At 47.9% G+C, this 18,224-nt stretch overlaps 1 long non-coding RNA gene across 2 annotated transcripts in view; it reads left to right on the top strand.

Annotated features, from left to right (window-relative positions):
• Positions 1–18,224, top strand: part of LOC106731938 (uncharacterized) — a 27,022-nt gene extending 8,798 nt beyond the window's left edge. Inside the window, exon 3 of one of the 2 annotated variants that reach the window (XR_012896556.1) lies at positions 16,475–18,224. This is a non-coding gene — a long non-coding RNA (uncharacterized LOC106731938). Of the gene's footprint in view, positions 1–9,821; positions 10,262–16,474 lie in introns of those variants that run through there. The other variant, XR_012896555.1, reaches the window with a different exon arrangement.

The following is an 18,224-nucleotide window of genomic DNA, read 5'->3' as shown; positions in this document are numbered from 1 at the left end:
CCTTTAGAATCGCTGGGCCCTGGAGCAATTGTCCGTTGGTGGGCCTGGCTTCACATGGCTCATCAGGGTGACCTGCTGGCAGGCCACCAAGCAGGTTGTTTATCTTGCATCCACAGGTACATCTGCCCATAGCACCCAGTGGCTGAGGTTCACTGTTCCTGGCCAATGGCAGCTGTGGGAAGTGGCAACCAGCAAGTCCCTGTGCCACTTCCCGCAGCTCTCATTGGCTGGGAATGGTGAACTGCAGCCACTGGGCGCTATGGGCAGATTTATGACTGGCAGGCTTAATGCCCCAAATTCACATTGGCTCAAAGGCTGGATAACATGGTGAGCAAAATTCTATCTCATCTGTCCCAGCCCCACTTGCATGGTGGTGGTTTTATTCAAGGAAACAGGCTTCTCTGGTGGGCTGGATGTGCGTTCTGATGCTCCAGCTGCAAGATCAGAGAAAGAGTTAAAAGTGTGAGCCCAAGGAGTCGTCCTCCCCCTACCCCGCTATATGTTCTATTGAATAGACATCCAGCCCCAGGAATGTAAATGTTCTGTCATCCCCACAGGCTGAGCAGCTGGCTGCAGCAAGTGCCCGGTGCTTTTTGTCATTCCCCAAAGCGCTCCAAAGACAGTATTTGAGTTTGTCCAGAAGTCCGGGTGCAGGGAGGCAGTGGCCTGGGGCAGAGAACAAGCCCTCTTTCTTCGTGGGAAAAAGGGGCTACTTGAAGTGTTTGGACAGCCTTATCTCTGGCTTCGAAAGCTGCTCTGTGTGATTGCTTGTCAAGATTAGCTGCACATCGCAGAAGAGATGGAGCCCTTCCAAATGTATGTGAAACTCTCTTCTCTGTTCTCAAGGCCATTCACAAAGCACCAGATCATCAGCAGCAACAGCAGACAACACGCTGAAGGAAGGGGATATAAAGGCAAAAAATCACAGATGCCGAGGTTATGGGTTGGGGCCAGGGATCTGAATGGGTCATTGGCAGGTTACATTAGCTCTAAATCAGGAAGACAATACACAGGACATTTTACCCATTAATGTCCTTAATCCAGAGTACCTCAGAGGAAGGCTTTAAGACAAGGTTGAGAGAGTAGGTTCCTCCTTGGCAAATGGGTCATTCTCTACACAGTGGCTGATCAGCATGCTGGAAAGAGCATCCTACAACCTGCGCCTTCCTCTGTAGCATTGGGCACAGATCACAGCTGAAGGACTCTCTGCATGTTGGGTCCTTCAAAGTATTTGAATGCTTCAATATCTTTGATATAAGTGAGAGGATTATTCTAAGAGGGGTGGTTGAGATTCTGTGGCCTGCACTGTGCAGGGGGTCAGACTAGATGATCATAATGGTCCCTTCTGACCTTAAAGTCTATGAATCTATGAAACCACAGAGAAACCCTGGGAAGGGCCGGAGAGGAGCTAAGGTTGGAAGTGCAGGGGGAGAGGGGAGAGGAAGGAGGTGGATCCAAGCCCTAAGATGGAATATAGTAAGTGTGTAAGGACAATTTTGCCCATATTAGAAGAGAAGTTGGGTTCAGAATAGCAGACTTTCTGAAGATTGTGAGGAAGTTTTCTAGTCTGGCTGCAGTGCTGTAAAATCTCTGGGGTTCAGCTCAGCCATGCAAGAGGTAACTGCAATAGTTCCATGGTTAACGCTGGTAAAGGATTCAGAGGGAGCAGACTGAAGTTAAGGATGAATTTCTAGCCTTGTTCCAGACATGGCAGATTGCAGGTGGGAGCAAGAAGAATGGAATACAAGACTTCTGCTGTTGGACAGCAAAGATGAGGCCTGGATTAAGGAGTTAGTGATACTGGAGCCAGAGAACATTGTATTCAGACAAAGAAATCTGATGCATTTGTGAGTCACAAGTTATGGTTGCCCAGGAGCAGACAGAGGCCAGAGAAGCAGCGGGATAAATATCCGAGTCATACCAAAATGATGCAGAGCTGGTGGCATCCAAAAAGAAGGTATATCTGAGTGCAGCAGGATCTATCCAGCCATCGGCACTCTGACACCCCCAGCTTAAGGAAAAGCCACTTTAGCTGGGTACCAATGAGATTTAGTCCTCTAGGGTACATCTAGACTACAGGCTTTTGTCGACAGAAGTTTTGTCAACAGATACTGTCAACAAAGCTTCTGTCGACAAAGAGCATCTAGACTACATCCAGTTCAGTCAACTGCAAGCTGCTTTGTCGACATGACAGTGTAGACACAAAGGACATGTAGATGCAATAACGCCTTCTGTCAACAGAACTCTGTCGACAAAAGGCGTTATTCCTTGTAGAATGAGGTTTACAGCCGTCGACAAAACTGCTGAGTTCTGTCGATGTTCTGTCAACAGAACTCAGTGGCAGTGTAGATGCAGGTATAGTTTTGTCGACAAAAGTGGACTTTTGTTGACAACACCCTGTAGTCTAGACTCACCCCCAGAGTCCTAGAGGAGCCAAGAAGTGACACTGACCAATTGTGAGACAATTGCCTGCCTACTTCCAGACTGAGGTCAAGGCAATGCTGGGCTAGGTGAGGAGCTTCTTGGTACTAGTACAGAACTGTAAAGCTTTGTGGAGGCTCTGCTTCAGCACTACAACTAAGCAGTCACTTTTAGGGTCTGTAGTTAAATTAGGGGCAGAGAGCCAACTTTTTAGAGTTTGGTTATTGTTAGCTATTGAGTGATGATGCTGAGCTCCTGGACTGAGCTGTTCAGCCCCGGGCGGGCTCTGGCACGGGGACTAAGCCCAGCCATGAGCTATCCCAGAAAGAGACAAGAGAGGGAGGGGAGAACAGCAAAGAGGGAGCCTTGAGGACATAGTTGTGAGGGTGAGGAGAAGGTAAAAAGCTACCTACAGACAGGAAGAAGGAGTAATCAGAAGAGTAGTTGGCAAGTGAAGAGAGCTCAAGAAGAGGTCATGTTGACTGCAGAAGTTTTGAGCCAGACAGAGGGTGTGTCTAAACTACATGGCTCCATCGATGGAGCCATGTAGATTAGGCTGATTGGCAAAGGGAAATGAAGCCGTGATTTAAATAATCGCAGCTTCATTTAAATTTAAATGGCTGCCATGCTGAGCCAACAAACAGCTGATCAGCTGTTTGTCGGCTCAGCGTGCTAGTCTGGACACTCCCGCGCCGACTTGAAAGCCCTTTATCGACCTCCCCGTTATGCCTCGTAGGATGAGGTTTACCGGGAAGGTCGATAAAGGGCTTTCATGTCGGCAGGGGAGTGTCCAGACTGCCCCGATCTGCCGACAAACAGCTGATCGACAGAGCGGGGCAGCCATGTAAATTTAAATGAAGCCGCGATTATTTAGAGGAAATGGAGGCACAGGGAGGTACAGCAACTTGCCTGAGATCCTTGCTAAGCCAGTGGCAGAGCTAGGAATATAACCGCTGAGTGCCAGTCCAACGCACGGTCCATTAGCCTGTGATAGCTTTTATGGAAGGGGGAGATGAGAGAAGGCCAGATGAGTGTGGAGGTGCAGGGGGATCAGGTGAGAATGAAATAGCTGGGCTCATGGCAGCAATGAAGTGAAGGGTGTTTTCGATTTTCAGAAGGACTCGGGCACAGCCAGGTCCCTCAGATTCAGTAATCCCTGTCACACGCCAGCAGAAGGGATTGTGGGAGTAATTACACTCACTGCCTAGCTGTATGCAGACTTTGAGGGACAAGATTGTCTGTGACTGCTTAGCCAGGTGTTCCAGAAGTGGACACACTAGCACGTGGTATATGAACCTGACACATCGCTTGCATTTGCTGCCCACATGCCACCTGTCTCCCCGGATCCCCTAGGGAGTTTCCTTGTTTAGCCAGGCTTGAAAATCCCCAGTTTCCCATCTAATGTCCCCCTGCAGTGTGAACCCATTAGGAATATTGAATATTGCAGTCCCAAAAAGGCAAGGCAAGAGGGTCAGGAAAGAGGTACCTCGGCCTGGACAGGGCAGGCATGTCTTTCTGATAATGATCTTGCTCAGCTGGCCTGCAGGACTAGGAACTGTGAAGAAATTCCCTGTAGGACAGGAGCCTCCTCTACAGTATCAGTCTCATCCTAACACTCAGTGATAGGCAGCGAAGTTCTGATCTGGATCAATAGCTGAACTTCCTCAAAGCTGGGTTGTGGTGAGATCTGAGGATTTAGTCTATTATTAATATTGGGGTCAGCTGAGCTTCCTAAAATATTGGGGACATTTGGATGCACATGTTTGGCTTGGCTCCTTTTCTATTGATCAAACTTCTTCAGCATTGTGCATGTGCAGCCCTGGCTTATTCAGGCAATGGCTCTGCAAGACTTGCCTGGATAGAAACCCTGATGTGTTCAGGATCTCCCTAATTACCTGGCTAACCCAAACACCAGCCTTCTCTGCAACCAGGTGCAATGCTGGTGGGGCCTTAGACAGACCCACTCTGTTCTGTGTCTCCAGGCAGTGCCTGGCTGTACGAGTGTGAGGGGGCTGCCATCCAGCAGGAAAAGATGATGTCATTAGATACAGAAATAATTCAATCATTTCCACATCATTTAAATAGCTCAGCCCCCTTCACAGCACTTGCAATTCAAACACTTCTTTTCATTTCTCCTGTGTAAATGTTTTTGTCTGGGGATTGTATCACCAGCACAGGAAATGAAGTTTCAATGTTCATGGTGACATTACCCACTGGCATTTGGTTAAAAACAACAATACAACACTGTGCACCTCCCCTTACCTCTCCCCCACTTCTCTCACCCCCAAAGTCTGGGCACATCCTCTGCAGAGCATGTATTTAAACAGGTGGCCCTCATGCTTCTGTGTTTCAGGAAGCTCCATTTGCAATTTATTTATTTTTTGCTGGTGCTCCCTAAGCAGGCAAATAAAATAAAAATAGTCACAAAGAGGTTCAAATGTGAAACGTTACCGCTATGCAAACACGAAGAGCCACATTCATCCCTAGTATCACTACACTGGCTTCCATGCACCTTTGGCCAGGCCAATGGAGTTACCTGGAGTTTGCCTTTGATATGCTTACATTATGAAGGAGTTGCTTTTCCGGCATTCATGAATCATGAGCAATTTGCCTTTTCCTGCAGGGTATACGTAGCCATTCTTGGTGAGGCGAGAAATCCAAGTTCTTCTCTTCCTATGGAACAGGCATACTGGTAGTTTCAGGAGACCATGGCTGTTCTCTTCTACTTCTCTTTCATTTGAAGCATCTCTCCATTATCTATCCCATGGCTGCATGAAGGTGCCATTGATAGGCTGCTGCTCTTCCTCCATCCAGAGGGTGTACCCAATGGCCAGCATCCTTTCTAACATTGTCACATGGCTTCCTTTCAATCACTTGCTTCTCTGTGTACACTACCAAGACTATGGCAGCACCATGAAGCATAGACCCAGACTACAGTGGCGGAAGGGGTTTCTGTCACTATGGGAACACCATCTCCCTCAGCTACATAGCCAGGTTGATGGAAGCACTTTGATGTAGAAATGAGTTTCAAGGACTGTGACAACACCTCTTGTGGCTGATGCACAGATTGTATTCCTTGTGGACACTCAAGTCCCCTTCCAGTTCTTCTCAGCCCAGGATTTGCCTCATATTGTGCTTTTCTACAGGGCAGGAAATGGAGGGTCCATCACTCCTGTGCTGTAGGGTCCTCTCTCTGCTAGCACCTCCTTGCAACAGGTTGGGGAGCTACACCAACCAGCCTCCATCCCCTTTATGTCTCCACATCCAGTTTTGAGTTTGTCAAGTCCTGGTTGTGACCGAGAATCCTGTCTGAGTTGTTAACAGTTTCTGCCCTTTTCAGATGAATGGAGAGTCAGAAGCCCCATGGTGCTAGTGAAGGCTAGACGGCCCTAAATCTCCTGGGTTTAGAGCTGTCGCCTTCTGCAGACTTCTTGGCTGAAGTGGGCAGAGGAACCAGGCCCAGGCATTCCACTGGGTTCCAACACAGGGCCCTTATTCGGTCAGCCAGAATCAACCCTTTTGAGTCCCTCGCTACTGACTGCGCTACTCCCTACCTCTGTAGGCTTCCCCAGCCTCTTGCCCTGCTTTTCCCTCTTTGGAGTTTTGGCTTCTCTCACAGCCCCTAGGCCTCTGCCTGTCTCGCAGCTTCCTCTCTCCTCAGGAGTTCTCCTCTGACTAAGGGCATTAGACTTTTATCTCACCCACTTGCTTCTCCTGCTAAACAAGTGCTGCCCAGTTTCTCAGCAAGTTAACAACTGCCAGATGAACCTGAGCTACCTCCTTCCCCCTAGTGGAGTGTATCAGAGGTAGCTTGGGTCCCTTCTGAGGGCCCTTGTGTCCTCCTAAGTCTGAGTGAAGTAACAGATCGCGGGACTCCTTTACTAGCCTAACACTGAGGATGAGTTAATTAGTTTACACCTTGCACCAGGGAAAGTCACAGGGAAATCCTGGATGAGAGTTTTATGCCCAGACAGTGTATTCTGGCTTCATCAACAACTGATGGCGGTGACCCAGGGTCTTAGCAATAAAAATTCCATTTAGTGACTTCATTGCTGTGCACGGTGGAAGAAAAATGTTATGAGAGTGGAAAGAAAATACTTTTTTGTTGGGTTCTCTGGAAAGTTGTGTTGAAGGATATTAGTATAAATGGCCCTCTTATTAATTTTTTTTTTTAAAGAAAAATCTCGAATGCTGCGGCTGAGTTGAGCTGAAGTCTAACCTTTTTTTTTTTTCCCTCCAAGGCTGCCTCACACACCTCAGAGTAGCTCCCCTTAAACATCTGAAAACTGAATTCATGATCCTCCTTCAAAACTGTCATGTGGCATGATGCCTCCAAAAATCTCAATAAGGGTTCCGCTACTGATTTCCTGCCTGTATGTTGACCAACATTGTCGCATGGCTTCTTTCAATCACTTGCTTCAATCACTTGCTGTGTCCATCTAATAACTACAACAACAATGTCAACGTATGCAGGGAAACCAGATTCTGTGATGTGAGCCCAGTAGGAGAGATGGGCCCTGAGGTACAAAGTCTGAAGTCATGGTCATGTCCGAATGCTAGAATCATAGCTCCTGAGGTCCTCCCAGCCCTACATTTCTATCTATTCTACATCCCTGCACCAAGGCAGGATTAAGCATAACTAGATCATCCCAATGTTTATGGGTGATCAGATCGGGGGCTGTGATGGTCAGATATGAATGAGAGTGAACGTTATTGTCACCTTTTTAGTTCTCGCTCCATCACAACCTTCTGAGTTGCGAGTGCTTTGGAGGATACTATTATAATTCAGAATGATCAAGACTGACTGGAGAAATGGTCTGAGGTAAATAGGATGAAATGCAATAAGGACAAATGCAAAGTGTTCTGCTTCGGAAGGACCAGTCAATTGCACACATGCAAAATGGGAAATGTCTGCATAGGAAGGAGTATTGTGAAAAGGGATCTAGGGGTCATAGGGAACTACAAGCTAAATATGAGTCAACAGTGTATCACTATTGCAAAAAACAAGCAAACATCATTCTGGGATGCATAGGAAGGAGAGTTTAAGTAAGAAAAGAGAAGTCATTCTTCCGCTCTACTTTGCACTGATTGGGCCTCAGCTGGAGTATTGTGTCCCGTTCTGGGCACCACATTTCAAGAAAGATGCGGACAAACTGGAAAAAGTCAAGAGAAAAGCAACCAAAATGATGAAAGGTCTAGAAAACAAGACCTAGAAGGGAAGATTGAAAGAGGTAGCTTCAGGAGGTAGCCGAGTTAGTCTGTACAGAAAAAAACAACAAATGGTCTGGTTGCACTTTAAAGACTAACAAAACATGTCGATGGGATCATGAGCTTTTGCGGGCACAGCTCCGGTCATCTGAAGAAGTGGGCTGTGCCCACGAAAGCTCATGATCCCATCGACATGTTTTGTTAGTCTTTAAAGTGCTACCAGACCATTTGTTGTTTTTGAAAGAGGTAGGTTTGTTTAGTCTAGAGCAATGTTTCCCAAACTGTGGTCCTTGCAGGTGGGCCATGGCTCGAGGCTCAGCCCTCCCCTTGCAGTGGTGAGCCTGTGCTGGTGCTCCAGCCCCACAGTCCTCGCCCCGTCCCCCCCGGCAAGGTTAGAGCATCAGTGCCGGCTTCCCGCTGCAGGGCGGACAAGAGAGCCCTGAGCCTCACCATGGGATCTGGCTTGTGGGGGAAGCAAGTGGCTCTGTGCACAGCCACTTCCCCCTCCCCTTGGCTGGGGGAACGGCAGCGCATAGATGCACTGGCTCTGGAGGCTTTCCCTGCTGTTCTCCTTGGCCAGAATCATGACCAATGGGAGCAGTAGGAAACGGTGCCTGGGATGCGGTGCCTATGCAGTGCCTGGGAGTGATGAGGGGATGCAAAACCAGGTAAGTGCCCCCCCATCCCTCTCACGCCCAGATACAGACTGCTCCCTTGCTCCTGTTCCCTTGCCAGACACTGCACCCCCCCTTTCTCCTGCACCCTTTCCTCTGGATAGACACCCTATCCACAGCCCATTCCCGCACCCTCCCTTGTTCCTGCACCATCCCTCCTGACCAGACTCTGCACCCTTCCTTGCTCCTGCCCCCAGCCCCGACACCGTACCCTCCCGTGCTCCTGCACCCTCCTTTCTGGCTAGACACTCTTATCTCCAGCCCAATACTTCATATTCCCTCCCTTCCAGATCCCTCACCCTCAACTTGCTCCTGCACCCTCCCACCTAACCAGGCACCCCACTCCCTGCCTGCTCCTGCACCATCCCTCCTGGCCAGCCTCATATCCTCACCCACTCCTGCACCCAAACTTCCAGTCACACTCCCACTCCTAGTCCAGTCCAGACCCCTACCTCCCACCCAACACACCTCTCCTACACACCTATCTCTATCCCACTCCCTGACAGCTCCTTCCCGCACACTGAACTCACTTTTGTCCTCGCCCCAGAGCCCCAAAAATCTACTTATTCTGGGGCCCCAAAAGAATTAATCTGGCCCATGGGAAGCCTTGAACCTTGGTCCTCCCTCCAGATCCCTCCCTGAAATGCCAGGGGAGTGAGGTGTCTCAATTGGGAGCCACATTAGTAAGGGCTGTTTTTTGTTTTTGTTTTTTTTGGGGGGGTTGCCTCTTACTTTTGTGTGGCCCCCCACTGATTTTTTTGTGGATCTAAAAAAATCGAAAAAAGGTTCACCTCTGCGATAAATAAAGACAACACTGAAACCTTTTGTTTTGGACATAAATTAATATTTTACTGTTTTTAAAACAGAGTTTGGTAAATTACAATGATAATGTTAAAGAGCTTAATCTGTTTAATCATTTTGATTTTGATTACACCCCTTTATGGTATAGCTCCAGTAGCCTAATATGAATAATTTAGTATTTAAGGTATTTAGAGATAAGCGAAAGGCATTTTGTCATCATGGGTGTCTGGCTGGTGGTCTACAGAAATGCCTGCGTCGAGCGGGGTGGGCGATGGGACAAAAAGTTAGAGAACCAGTGGTCTAGAGAAGACAGACCTAAAGATAACTGTTTTCAAGGACCTAAAACAGGGAGGAGGGAGAAAAATTATTCTTCCTAACCTCTTAGGATTGGACAAGAAGCAATGGGCTTAAATTGCAGCAAGGCAGGTTTAGGTTGGACATTAGGAAAAACTTCCTAATTGTCAAGAAATTGCCTAAGGAGGTTGTGAAATCTCAATCATTGGAGATTTTTAAGAGCAGGTTAGAAACACACCTGTCAGGGAGGGTCTAGATGGTGCTAGGTCCTGCCATGAGCGCAGGGGGCTGGACTTCATGACCTCCAATGTCCCTTCCAGTTCTATGAGTCTGCTTTGTTTTGGCAGAAGGGAAGACATGGTTTAAGACAAGTTGTGTTTGCTTTGTCTCTTCACCTGAAGTGAGGTCTCCTTCTCTCCTTAGCACTGATACCACAACCAGCCAGCGTTTACAGCCACACGTGGTGGCTGCATGGACTTCCCAGTCATAAACTCAGGAACTTTTGCTCAGAAGGTGCTGGTCCCGGGCACCTGAGGTTTGGAGAAAGCTCCCCAAGGGCAGTCACACTAGCGGCATAAACTCCTGGATGAATCAACCACCTGCAGGCACAGGGAGAAGATCTGAACTCCTGCTGCCTGGCATTGGGCAACAATGCATATATTAGTCATCACCTGCACTTTCCTTTCCTTTCCTTTTCCTCATTAGCCACCAAGACCTGCCCAACTGCAGAGCATGGACCTGAGAGACAGGCTTGTGGAGGATTTCTCCAGCCTCCATTATCACAGGATTTTTGGTGGTGCCAGATTATTGTTGAGAGCTGCATGTAATGAGATGGTCATGCACATGTATACACACGCAAAATAAAAAATGACAGACAACAAGCCACTTGTCTTGCAGCATTATCTCATGGGACTAATACTTTTGTATGTTCTTGAGTGCCATCTTACTAGTGTAACCCACACACCTTCTGAGTGTGGTGCACTGTCCCATCTAGTGGCACTTAGACCACTTACAGAGAGGAGAATGAGTCTGCTCTACAGTATTGGCTGAGAGCCAGCTAGCTTTTGGCTTGTGCGGTAAAGGCTCATGCATTAAGCTCCAGAGGTTCGGTTCTGTTGGTGTTATGCTAGCACCTTTTATACTATGTACATAGATACTGACCTTTTCTCTTTATAGAGCACTCTTATTTCCCCGTTACCATTGTTACAAGAGCAGTGAGTCCTGGCCCTACAGTTCTTCAGCCCATTATTAACCAGGTCAGGGTGAAGTCATTAATTAATGCTTAATAACTTAATTTGTTTGAAGAATTTCTTTTTTAAAGATGACAAAGGCCAGATGCACAGGGTCAGCTATGTAGGCAGCTATGGTTCTGCTGGGAGTGAGTGCCCAAGTTCAGAGGTTGTACATAAGGAGTGTGTGTACAGGACACAATGGTAAATGGCTGTAAATGTAGGCAAGTCTATGTGTCGGTCTGACATACACACATGCTGAAGGGTGAGGAAGGAAGTGTAAGCGACACCTACTTGGGTTCCTTCCAGGCTTACTTAGACTCCCCTCTGAATCAGGCCCTCCTGGTTGATTGTTGGCTTTGTTGGCTCGGCTTTGCACGCAGCTGTTCCTGTAGGTTCTGCATCTGCTGTTAGCCTTTCACAGTGTTTCTCTAATTCCTTTCCACACTGCACACTGATACATGTTCGCTGAAGTTCTATTGACCCACCACAAGAAAAAGAGAATTTGATATTTCCCTCTGAGCACAATAGCTTATGTGAAGTCTTGGAGAATTTCCTGAACTTCCACGGAATTTCCTGATCTTAGGAATCTGCCAAAATTTGGGATCTGTCTCAGTTTGACTGTGAATATTTTGCAGAACATGCAGTGCAGCATTTTTTCACCCAACCTTTGCAGGGAGGACTCTATCTGAGAAGATCAAAATGCTAGGCAGGAAAAGCTTTTTACTGGCTCTGATATGAGCTTCAGCGTGTGTCAGGGCATTTCACTAGAGTTACCCATCTATTTATTTTAAGAACAAGGAGACATTAGCAATATTAAATGCCAAGGATTCGACCCTGAGCACCAGCTCTACTCCATTCCCATGCTATACATCCATCATTGAGCTGATGTGGTGAGTTGGGACAGTCAGAGATTCAAAATCTTCTGGGGCAGAATATCCCTCCCTCCTCTGTCAGTGGTGACACTATTCTCAGGGGCTTTCTCTGCTCTCTAAAAAATCAATCCTGCTCTCTAAAGCCAGGCAGTCATGGTGGTCCAAAGCAAAACTGGGCGGGGAACGGTTTTCCCATCCCATGAGAGATTCTGAGAATTTGAATTTTTTCTCCTTCCCACATCAGGATAAGAAGTAAAAAACTTTTGCAAACCAACAATGCAAATAATATTTCAGATCAGGTCAACTGAAACATTTCATTTTTGTTTTCTTAGTATAAATTAACTAAGATTTCAAAATGAAAAGTCCTTTCAAATAAAAAAAATTAAGCTTTTCATTTACAAAAACATTGAGATGAGATGTTTTGACAGTTTCTAAAACTTGATGGGTTTTTAAAAATGTTTTGAAACAGGCAACTCGTCAAAAGCAGACCTTTGCTGAAAATAAGGGATGTTAAAAATTGCGTAATAGGATAATCACTGAAAATCTCAGCAGTTACACATTTACCCGCCCTGTGGACTCCCAGTATAAAGCTTCATTTTTTTTATACTGCAGAGGCCACAACAAAGCCACTCTGAGAGGCTGCCAGCCCCAGCCGGCTGGATTCCCAGGGAGGTGACTTCACTAAGTGTAACCAACACCACTAATGGATGAGCATCCGCTTATCTGTTAAAAGATTAATCGTTCACACTCAAGCATCCCTACGGCAAATAGTTTGTTTCAATGAATCGGAGTATTTTTTAAAGCAAAGTTTTGTCAAGAAATTCCCACCCATCCCTAAGCCTTACAGCCGTTCAAGGTCTTTTTGCTCACTTCTGTGGGCTGTGGCTCCCGGCTACATTGGCAAGCAACTGAGAATCAGATTTTCCAAACAGCTTAACTATCAGCATGCGGAGCTATTTTGAAATTCTTAAGGTAAAGTCTTGGCCCCACTGACTTCAGTGGAAGTTTTGTCAGTTGATCCAGCATTTCATCCTTCATTTCTAGGGTCAGAACCAGAGTGTAATCCTCCCAGCTTTGCCACTGCTATTTAATGATGGAGAAGTTGCTTCATCCCTGCCTCAGTTTACCCACCTAGAAAGTGGAGATGGTAGCAGTGCTGTGAGGCTTGACTGATCCATATGCACTAAGTACTTTGGAAAGCCTATGGGGTGTGAAGTACTGCATAAATTAGATCACTTAACATTTTCGGACAGAGGTTTGGGCTCCCTGATTCTCTTCCCCTTCCCTTTCATGAGGACGCTAGGAGTGCTTTGAAAGGGAGGGAAGGAACACTAGCATGAACACATGTGGCAGGCAGGGGGAAATTGCTCCTGTAAAGTAAGCAGCAAGCTTTAAAGAAGTGTTTGTCTCCAGTTTGTTTAGTTATCCTCTAGGTAATTTTACAGCTGAGAAGGCCAGGCCATTCGGGCCGGCACAAAACAATGTCCCCAGTGTTCCAGCAGCTCTTAATACTCCAGGTTCTCAACTGGGCTAGGCAGGAAGGAGAAAGAAGGGGCAGAGAAGTTTCTTTTATAAAGAAAGACAAACATAGCCAGAATGCCACAGAGGACGTCCTGTAATTAAGACGTTGCTTCGAAGCCTCACGTCACTTGGCTGTCAACTCAAATAAACATCTCGGCTCAGCTTGGAGGGGGAAGTTGCTGGAGAAAGCCTGATGACATTAAATTCCATTGCTCATTGGGAAAGCCCTTGGTTTCCCTTGGCTGTGCTGAATTGTTGGGTTAGGTTGTGTCTCTACATCCCACACTGGCTAGGCAGGACATGCGTTAGCTGCACTACCCCAGAACAAGGCCTAAAAGATCCTGTGTCTCAGAGACACCCCGCCAACAGACCCCTTGCTCCCTCCGTGCCCCAGGCAGCAGTGGTTTGTTGCTGGCCCAGATACGTTGTGAGGTGGAAGCTAAATCTGTGCCCATTCCCCACCCTGCTATACTTGCTCTCCCCTCTGGAGTGATTTCACACCAGCTCTGCCAACACCAAGCATTCACAGAGCAAAAGACAGGCCTCAAAATCATGAGCGTGGCTGAGCAGTCAAGAGATTTTTAACAAGCTGACACGCTGGGGGCTCGTTTGGTTTGGTTCCTTGCTTCTGAGCCGGGAGGCTATACTTGGGCCAAGCGTTCAAGCTTTTCACCACAACTATGAGGACTAGAAACCTTTTGCTTCAAATTGACAGCTGCGATTCTCCCCTGTTCACATGACTCCAAGAGCTGGGCCTTTTAGAAAAACCTCAACTACCTGGAGGGTCACTTAAATTGTGAAAGCGGGCAACACTGGGTAAGTCGTGCATGGGGCTGAGGTTGCATCTCTTTGCCTTCTTACGTATTCAAACGGGAGGTATCATAGGCGGGGGAAGGCGTTGCCTTTCCAAACCACCAGCCTGGCCCCGCCCACACTGCACCTCTGGAACGCCTGTGGTAGGCGTACTGGGGGCAGAGTGTTGCTGCTCCCAGTGCCCGCCCTCCCCATGCTCCAGGCCAGGGAGGCTGGAGCTACATGCCACCTGCCTTCCCCATGTTCTGGGGCCAGGTGCTGCCCACCATCCCCAGTGCTCCAGGGCCAGGGAGGTCGGGTCTGCATTCCACTGCACCTCCCTGAGGTGTGTGTGAGGGGGAGGGGTTGGCTCCTGTGTGGGGCAGGGCCTGAGCAGAAGGGGCAGAGCTGGAGGCAGGGCTGGAGGCTTGCCTTTCCCACCACATATGTATTCAAGTTACAATCTAGACCCAGGGTTTCTTTTGCTTGTTTTTCCATTCAGCTTAATAACCCCGGCTTTAGCATAGGGAGGTGGGCAGAGGGGGGCATGTCTCCCATAGATTATCACTTACCCAGAGGTTGTCCATCTCAGTGTAGTCACAGGACTCCCGGGTGACATCCTGGCCCCAATGGCAAAAATCCCATTGACTTCAGCAGAGCCAGGATTTCAGCTCTGGATTGTCACACGCATGGGACTGGGATAGCACAGACTGAGCTGTAATTCTTGGGACAAACGTTTTTTCCATACTGCATGCAGATAACTCACACTAGCTCACAGCAGTCATTTCTGATAGCTGCCGTGGTCACTCCTTGGAGCTCGCTTGCGAAAGGACATCAATATATTGCACAGACATGGAGAGAAAACATTTTTGTTTCTTGTACACATGAAATTGCTCCAATGTAATGTAAAGATCTGTCATGTTATATGTGGCATCTGTGCAATTGGCCCGATTTCATAAATAACTCCACATACTGTATATTTATAAACTGTGAGATGTACCATTTTTCCTGTTTACTTTTCGGTTGAATTCCTTGCTCATGGAAATGAGAGATGGATCGCAGTGGCTAGACACAACCATTGTGTAGAGAGGCACTGTACAAACTGTCCCAGAAAGTCCTGCCAAGTGCCAGGCTATATCAGTTCTGATCTGCAACCCCTCCCCCATCACCAGCTATTTCAGTCAAGGCTTTCTCAGCTAAGCAGAAACAATCCAATATTCCAACACGAGACAGTGCTTTTGTGATACACATAAATATCCAAAATGTGCACCAGAGACTAGGGGGAGACAGTTACAGTGGTTTTCCCTTGGGATGCAGTGTGGGTTTGAACCCAGGCCAGCAAAGGCCGAAGTAAAAGAGTAAGAGCAGTCCTTTTGGACTCATCCTGGCTTTCTAGTAACAAGTTCTATACAAGCAGAGGGGAACCTTTTTGGGTCGGGGACCACTGACCCATAGAAAAAATCAGTCAGGGGCCGCACACAAGTGAGAAGCAAAAACACGAAACAAAACAAAACAAGCCCTCACTGACGTGGCACGGGAGAAGGAGAAAGACACTCCCCACATTCCCCTCCCATACCAGGGTCTAGGAGGCCTAGCCTTGTGTGCTCCAGCCCCGTGGGGGAGGCAGTGGGGAGATGAGGGGAAGTCTGGAATGCCAGAGCCGGCTCTCCAGTACTGAGGGGGACACCCCTAAGCCTTGTGGGCTGGATCCAGGCAAGTCAGAGGCCTTCTCGGGCCCCTGGGTCTGAGGTTCCCCACCTCTGTTCTATATATTCCCCAGCTGCCTAGTCTCCACTTACAGTGAGATTAACACTAAACAGATCGATATCCTGGGAGTCAATTTACCAGGCCTAGGAAGGACCCTGTTGACTCTGGTATTTCACCATGTAGGTTGCCAGATATCCAGTATTGACCCGGACAGTCTGGTATTTTTGCCTCCTGTCAGGTAAAAAATTCAGAAAATACCGGACACCCAAAATGTCCGGTATTTTCGGATTTTTTTCCCTGCCAGGAGGTGAAAATACCGGACATCTGGCAACCCTACACATGCTCAGCAACTGGGACCAGTCCCCACACGAGTCCCCCAGACCACCTCCCCCCTGCTTATCTGATTCGGGAAGCTTCTGGCTCTGATCAAGAAAACAAGATGGCCACTACAAAAACGCCTAAAGACTTTTCTTAAGGGGGCCATTTTTTTTTTGCTCAACAACTTTGGTCTCCCCCTTTTATTTTCCTCAACAGAATTTTTTCCCTAGTGGTTCTTTTCGGGGGGGGGGAGGAAGTTTGGTATTTTTGGTTAAACCATCTGGCAACCATATTCACCAGGTCATGAGGACTAAGGGAGATCGACAGGAGAGTTTCTCCCACTGATTCCCACAGTGGGGATGCTGCAGAAATTTGAACTCAGGTACGTCGACTCCAGCCATGCTATTCATGTAGCTGGAGTTGCATACCGTAGTTCAACTTTGCCCTCTAGTGTAGACCAGGCCTGATAGGACCCTCTCCCTGACTGGAATTCATTAAGGCTTTCTCATGGCCCACTGTGACACTCCAGGGATTGTCTCTACTATTTATGAATTCAGTGTGAGATGATGAGCTCTCTGTATTTTTATCAAGCGAGAGCTCCATTTTGAATGTGCTGCTTGTTTGTCTTCTTTAGGGTGTCTCTATGTTGGACTGAAACTCCAGCAGGGGCACTGACAAGGCCCTGACAATAGTGAGCGGTTAAGCTTTGAGGATGGCTGCTGCCCCCGCTCCCCGGAAAACCTGATTTACAAGCCTGAATGCTGCGGAGGAGGGAACCAAGCAGTGGCTTGCCTGGTGACGGACAATGGCCGCATGTGGAGCTTGAACAGAGAGGGGATTTGACAGAGAGCTATAAAAAGGGAAGAAATTGCTGTGTTTGCTGTTCCTCTATGGACAGTTTTCTCCAGCACAGCAGGAAGGAGAAGCAATTCAGCAGGTTGGAGTCTGATGAGGAACCCGCCCACCTACCTGACCATAGAAAGTCCCCAAGGACTCCCACGCAATGTCCCCTCTACGTTTTTCCATCCACGTGTGGAATCAGTGTTGTTATGTGCAGATGTGCACAACCAATAGAAACACACGCTGCCAGCTGTGAGTGGGTGTGGACGCTCTGCTAATCAGCTGGGCACCATTTGAATCTTTCCTGGGTGTCTGCGCAAGTGCTCAGCTTACAGGGACCTCGGCTCCCAAGGGAAGGGTGAGCTAGTGAGGGGTACTACCATTTAGATTTTTGCTGAATCACTTTGTTTCAGAATGGCCTAGCATTAATACCTCCTAGCCATATTAGATCTATTCATGATACAAGATGAGGGCTTGAATCCTGAGTCCCAGTCCTTACTCTGCTGCCTCTGACCATATGGCCTTGGGAAAGTCACTTATGATAACATCTCTTTGTTCGCATTTACCCCACATGTTTCTTGTGAGGGCTCATGGATTACAGTTTGTAGAGTTCTTAGTGATCAACTGCTGCTGTTATTATTGTCCTCTGGGGATGAGCTAACACAGGCCATCTGTACTGAACAGACATGAAGTCAATAGATGCCCAGATCCTGCTGTGGATGTGGTCAGGAATCATGCCAGTATCGGCAGGAGACCCGGGTGAGGGTGTTTGTAAAGTAAGAAAGAAAGAAATGTTTCCAAAGTTGAAGGTGACACGTGAAATGTGTTTTATTGCTATAAATCCACACGCAATGAGCTCTACGATCCCTATGGGCCTCGGAGAGGCAGGAAGGTAACTGAGTCAGTCTGGATCTCCAGGGTCTCCCTCAGACCTCAGCTGGGTAGTCGACCACATCACACCCCGACTTCACTTATTGGTTTCAGGCTGAGGCAGGCTGGGTCTCCTTGCTGAACGTGACAGCCAAGCATGGCTCATGGCACCAGCAGGTGTTTCTGCTTTACAGATCATTGGGGCTCCCCGCTGCCCAAAGAGCTACTGTCAGCATTGCTAGATTCATGGGAGAAGCTCCCTGGGAGAAGACCAATGAATATGGTACCTTGGCTTGTTTGTTGGGCGGAAAAGATTTTTGTGTAAAGGATTTTGAGGGATCTGACCCCATCTGTTAGATCTCACCGTGCTCTGCTGCATCACACTCCTCCAGGGAACACAGTGGTTACTGATGTCCCTAAGCCTGGAGAAAGCAACCACAGGTTTGGTTCATTCCTGACTGCACCCTAAGGATGTTACATTTTGCATCAACTATTCGATTAGTTGATAGGGCACTTTCCAAGGGCTGTTGTTATGCTACAAAGGTGGAGGCGCCATGTGGAGCCCAAGGTCAGCTTGGGACTCCCCTATTGACTCCGGGCTCCATGCAGTGCTGCCTCTTTGAAACGCTGCAGGGAGCCCAGGATCAGCTGGGGAATGTTGCTACACTTCAAAG

The sequence above is a fragment of the Pelodiscus sinensis genome, chromosome 18, assembly GCF_049634645.1.
Source record: "Pelodiscus sinensis isolate JC-2024 chromosome 18, ASM4963464v1, whole genome shotgun sequence".
NCBI classification, from domain to species: Eukaryota; Metazoa; Chordata; order Testudines; family Trionychidae; genus Pelodiscus; species Pelodiscus sinensis.
Note: the sequence above shows the minus strand (reverse complement) of the source record. Positions and strands in the feature narration are given on the sequence as shown.